The sequence below is a fragment of the Mesoplodon densirostris genome, chromosome 5 (assembly GCF_025265405.1).
Source record: "Mesoplodon densirostris isolate mMesDen1 chromosome 5, mMesDen1 primary haplotype, whole genome shotgun sequence".
NCBI lineage: Eukaryota > Metazoa > Chordata > Mammalia > Artiodactyla > Ziphiidae > Mesoplodon > Mesoplodon densirostris.
In genome coordinates, this window is record NC_082665.1 from 100,850,025 (window position 1) to 100,856,360 (window position 6,336).

Consider the following 6,336-nt stretch of genomic DNA (forward strand, 5'->3'; position numbering starts at 1 on the left):
TCATAGCAGCCCTATTTACAATAGCCCAGAGATGGAAACAACCTAAGTGTCCATCATCGGATGAATGGGTAAAGAAGATGTGGCACATATATACAATGGAATATTACTCAGCCATAAAAAGAAATGAAATTGAGCTATTTGTAATGAGGTGGATGGACCTAGAGTCTGTCATACAGAGTGAAGTAAGTCAGAAAGAGAAAGACAAATACTGTATGTTGACACATATATATGGAATTTAAGGAAAAAAATGTCATGAAGAACATAGGGGTAAGACAGGAATAAAGACACAGACCTACTAGAGAATGGACTTGAGGATATGGGGAGGGGGAAGGGTATGCTGTAACAAAGTGAAAGAGGGCATGGACATATATACACTACCAAACGTAAGGTAGATAGCTAGTGGGAAGCAGCCGCATAGCACAGGGAGATCAGCTCAGTGCTTTGTGACCACCTGGAGGGGTGGGATAGGGAGGGTGGGAGGGAGACGCAAAAGGGAGGGTATATGGGAACATATGTATATGTATAACTGATAAAAAAAAAAGGAGTATTTACTAAGAATGGGAAAAGTAATCATAACAGAAACATTTTACGAAAGCTTTAAACCACAAACATCTGCCTGACATAGTGCTGTGCTTAACAATATCCTGAAAATCCCTCTCTATTAGTTCATAAACATCTCCCTCATTCCTTTTAAATAAACGAATGTCCATTGTGTGGATGTTCCATAGTTTATTCAACAACTATCTTATGGATGGCATTTAGGATGTTTTCAATATTTTTCAATGACAGTGAAAACAATCTTGTGTATACATATTTTCATATTATTAGAGATATATCTTCAGGAAAAATTCCTGGAAGTGGGATCACTGGGTCAAAATGTAAACACATGTGTAAGTGCTTTAGATATTGCTGAATTTCATCCCCAAAGGGTTGTGTCAATTTTCTTTTGCACCAGCAATATGTGAGAGCGCCTGTGTCCCCACAGCCCTGCAAAAGAGTGTTGCTATTCTTTTTAATTTCTACCAATCTGACAAGTGAGGGGTGGCATCTTAGTGTAGTTTTAATTTTCATTTCTCATTTCTCAGGTGTAAAGTGAGCCTTTATTCAGATGTTTAAATGTTATTTTTATAGATTTCTTGTGAATTGATTAGACATCTTTTTAAATAAAGGACTGAAATATTCTACTTTTTCCCCCAAATGTGATAAATATACTATCAAATCCTGTATGCTGATTTTTAACTCCATAAAATACATTTCACAGTGACCATAAATAGTGCAATTATATAATTAGTCTACCAATAATGGCTTGTTAGTTTCTTACCGAATGATACATCTTAAAGGTATATATCTTAACTTTCATAATTCACAGAGCCAGTCCTAGGGAAGAAAAAAAAAATGAACCAATTCCATCAATAGGCATAGGCAATTCTTAATTAAGAGTATTTGCTAAGCAGTCAATCCTAAGTAGTGACATTTATTACAATATTTTTTAAACTGTTTTACGTATTTGGCCATTCTAGTATCACCATTTGAAATGACTTCTACAAAATCTAGATTTTTTGTAGTATTGTACTAATAGGGTCACAAAATAAATGTGTCACAAAATGCCATTCCAGTGTTCTGTAGTATTACCATTTACTTGTCTTTATTTAAAACTATTTTTTGTTTGTTATTTGTTAAAATAGTTTCAGTTCTAGTAATTGCATGTTTACTTTTGTGGGTACAAATGATGTTTTATGTTTTGTGGTGTGTGTGTGTGTGTATATGCTATCAAGAACCTAAATGTTTTCAGTCACAGATATTACATTGGTCAAAACTGATCTTGGAAGACTGGTTGTGGAACATGGAAGAGTAATAGTAAAATACTTTGTCTTTGCACTTAGAATAGAAATGGCAGTATACTCTCTTTGCCCATTTGAAAAAACATGTGGTGTCAAGCAAAGTTTTCTGCAATGCTCATCAAATGAAAAATCAAAGTGAATGATTTGAAGCAAGTTGTGTTTTTCTAGAAAGTATTCCACTGTCACAAAGACGTGATGGTAATTTTCTAATAATCATAGTAAAACCCCCCAGTTTTGTATTTTTATCCACTTTTTAAGTTTCATAAATGTAATTCATTTTATTGGGCAGGCCAGAGTTGCTTTTGTTGCTCCTGAGTTGGAAATTTGATATGAGCAATTACTTTTATTTTCCCACTATTCTGATCAGCAATTAAAATATTTATTGAAGAAATCACTTGATCTATTCAAGTTGTTTATTTGATGAGAGTAATTTTTTTGCTCATTTTGATCCATAATTTTTTATATAAGAAATAAAGATTTTGTAATGTCCTGCTGAAATGTAGTTCATTTACAAGGTCTTAATTTTCATTGTATTCAGCTATTCAAAAGTTCAACAGATTATTTCTTTGAAGTTTAAAATTTTTTCTTTACAAAATTTTTTCTTTTCTCAGCCCCATTGTATCTTCTACTTCAACCATAATTTGATGTATTAATTCACATTGATCTGAAAGATTAGAAAATAACAACATAGTTTCACTAAAAGTGTACAGAATATGAATATTTTTTCTTCAAAATGTAAATTAAATCAAATGCAAGAAAGTGAAAATTTCAAAGAATTTTTGTGTTTTCAAAGTAGCTCTTTACCACAAACTATTTAAAATCTCTATTAAAGTCAAAGACTAAATCATATTTAACGTGTATTAGAATTTTAAGTCAAAACAATTTTAACATCTGAATTTTATAATTTAATTACAAAATTTACTCTTGTAAAATACGTTTATAAAAATGAAACTATTGGCAATTCTATTTTCCAAGGTAAAGAATCAGTATCTCCATATGCGTATGCAAAATTATAACTACATAAATTGTCTAATATTGCAAAATGTTTTTCAACCACTATGTGCACCTGTTGCAAATGTCATGTTAATTTGTCAGTAATTTCAGAAATATGATTTGGAACACCAAGAGAGGCTGAAAAATGGACATTTGGCACTGCTTGGACACTGATTTTTCATTATCTAGAGCATTCAAGCTCTCTGAGAAGAAGGGTGAATTTGTCTTTTCTTTCACCTGAGGGCAGCCACCACTCAACTCTTTCTGGTTCTCTGAAGCAGTGTCTATCCCCTGTGCCTGCAGCACAGCACTCACTCATGGAATTCAGGTCTAACAGCTTTTCGTTTTGAGGACATGGGGAAGAGATGTAGAGAAGCACTTCCCTGGGGTCTGAGCAGCATTAGTTGCAAGAATGGCGTTTTATGGTGGTACATTTCTGTTGTACATTGCAGTCATGGGCCTCCCTAAAGTGTAGGGCTCAGAGCAGGGCCTCTTGCCTGGATCGAAGCCCAGTAATGGAGAATAAAGGGAAGAGAACATTCTCAAAATTATTTTGACTCCATATACTTGTCATAGGAGGTCTGGAAGAATTGCTCCTTCCTTTTCTGTGGAAGCTGCCTTTAATGGAACAGCAGGATTGTTCTCACCTGTCCATCTTCTCTCACTAGATTATATTCTTTTGGAAGATATGTGGGCATTTACTTTGAATATGTGAGAGGAAGAAATCACATTCAATAATCAATGTTTCTTTTTTTCAGATAATTAACACTGTAGTTTGGAACAAATATTTTATAGTATATTTTATTCGCTCAACAGAGCTACTTTCATGTCCTTGATCTAAAATGTTTATTAATTAGGCAATTTGTTTTACTTAAGGGTAAAAACAAAGAATTTAGTGATGTTTTATCTCTTTCAAAAAGTTCCCTGGCCCTTTAAGTAACAGCTGAAAGACTATTATTTTAAAGAACTCTGAAGGGAGAAAACTTAAAAAATTAAAAAACCTTCTCTATTTAACATGTATTCAGGTATCAGCAACCTGAAAAGAAAGATTAAAGCCAGTTAATTATTCTCCCAGGTGCTTTACACAGTGGATTTGTTGGTTAGGTTAAAAAACCTGGCTGGAGCTCATTTCTTTCATGTCTTTCCTTTCTAGAACTTCAAACTCCTAGTTAAACAGTTTCCACTTTTGGTGATATTTACAAATGAGTCAGTGCTTAAGAGAATTGACTGATCTTAAGTGGGAATCAGATCTCCAAGAGATCTGTCATTTCCACATTCTTAGAAACTGCCAACTCACTGGGGCTCAGTCACTAATACATATAATTATTTTAAATTTCTAATAATGTTCCTAATTTGAAAAAGTTAAGAATTATTCAGAATCCAAATGTGTACAGAACATCATTGTCACATTACCAGGCTCCTGCTGACACACTGAGGGCAGGGAATTGAGGCAGCAATGGAACCTAGAGTTAATATTTCTGCTGCGCTACTGGACAGAGATCAGGCGGAGTCAGTCCTCCCAGCAGAAGAAGACTCAGGGCATAGCTATTTGTTCTGCTGCTCCAGAGGCTGGCAGACTGATCCTAATGTGGGCTGAATCTTCGTGGGATTCCTTGTGGTCCCTAAAGTTTAGGACATAGGCCTTTATTAAGAAAATGGAGGAATATTTCATGGTATTGTGCCTGTCATTGTCTTCAGCTATCACAAAGCTAAAAGTCTGTGACCTATTACTGCTATAACAATAGTCTCCCATAAACCCACTGAATTTCCTCCAAATGTTGATTTGCAAGCCAAGAAGGAACTAAAGAGGCAACCAGTGTACCTGAGGTACATTTCAGAAGTAGCACGAAAGTGAAGGGTAGCAGAATATGCCATCCCAAAACATACCACTTTGGCATAAGGTTTATATTGAGCTGAAAGTAATTGAGAAGCAGATACAAGAAAAGCTCTCTGCACTCCCTCTATTTACCTAAAAGCAGGACATACATTTGTAAAGTTGTCTCCACTCCCCTCTCTACCAGAAGGGACAGAAGTTAATCGCTGAAGACAACCCTAGACTCTTATCAGCCCAGATACAGCACCAGAGTAATCTACATAACAGACCTTGCTAAAACTAGCCCTTACCTACCATTGTTTTCCCAATGTATTTGTCTTCCCACAATTTGTTGATACTATATCAGCCCAGGTTCTAACCACCCTTTGAGTCACTCATCACTAAATGCTCCCACGTGTATGCAAGATGCACATGTTAATAAACTGTTTTTCTCTTATTAATCTGTCTTTTGAAGTCTAATTTACAGAGTCCTAGCTGGAGAACCTAAGGTGGCAGAGGAAAAAGAATTTTTTCCACTGTTATGAAAGGCTCAGTAGGGTACTACTGATACATTTGAATATAGAAGAACTGGTCCAGTTCCTGACTCTGCCACTTAGCCATGTGATCACAGTCAATCACTCAGCCATTATGAGCTTGAGTTTCCTCATCTGTAAAATGGGAACTACAAGAGCTATTGACCTATCTGGCAGGATTATTGTGAAAGATGAGATTATGCACATAAGAATATTTTATAAACTTTAAGTGATAAGGTTAAGTGATTTTGCTTCCTCTCTGGAAGTTCCTTAAAGGCAGGAGTTATGGCTTATTCAATGTAAGGTAGCTTTATGGTTATAAGTAACTTTATCTTTGGCAATTCCAGTGTTTTGTTATCAATCAGACTCACTTTCTGGGACTATTGCACCTCTTTACCTTTGTGCTGGCTCTTCCCATCTCTCAAAATCTGCTTTTGAGAAATATACAACTCCAGCCTCTTGTATCTGCATCATAACACAGGCAGACTCAGGCTTGAGATGTGCTGGAAGTTCAGTGCACAGGTCACAGGGGAAGAAAAGGCTGAGCTGAACCTTTTCTAAGGAAAGTGACATAGCTGTAGATGGTGAGTCAGGCCTGGAATGAGTATCCAGTGATTAAAAGAGAGTAGCAAATTAGCCTTGCTTCAAATTAATATGCGTTGAAGAAGGTTCCAGGTAATAGAATATCAAAGTCTGGTGTGACAGTGATAACATTGCCAGATGATCCATCAGCCAGAAGTGGGAGGTTTGCTTTAGGAACCAGGTCATAAGGAACCCTAAGTTTTTCATGGGCCAGAGTTTAATTTTCAGAGTGCAAAGTTAACTGAAACGTTTTATTTTTAACTTAATGTTTTGTACAATTGCTTCTTGTCAACATGTTCTTAAGTTTCTAAATTAAAAAACTTGCTGGTATTTTATATGTCTTTAAAGTATTCATGGTTGCCTCTTTTCATCAATAACTTCTCAAATTTAACGATTTTTCCCCTTGATTTTTATATTTTATAAATTAATATCCCCTGTCCATTCTCTTCCTATCTGTGTTTAGTTGAGAAATATCTTAACCTTTCTTCTTTTTTCTCACATTAATTCTTATGCATTGTTTTATAAGAGGCATATGGTTTGATTTTGCTTTTACCCACTGTGTAAAGTTCTTTTG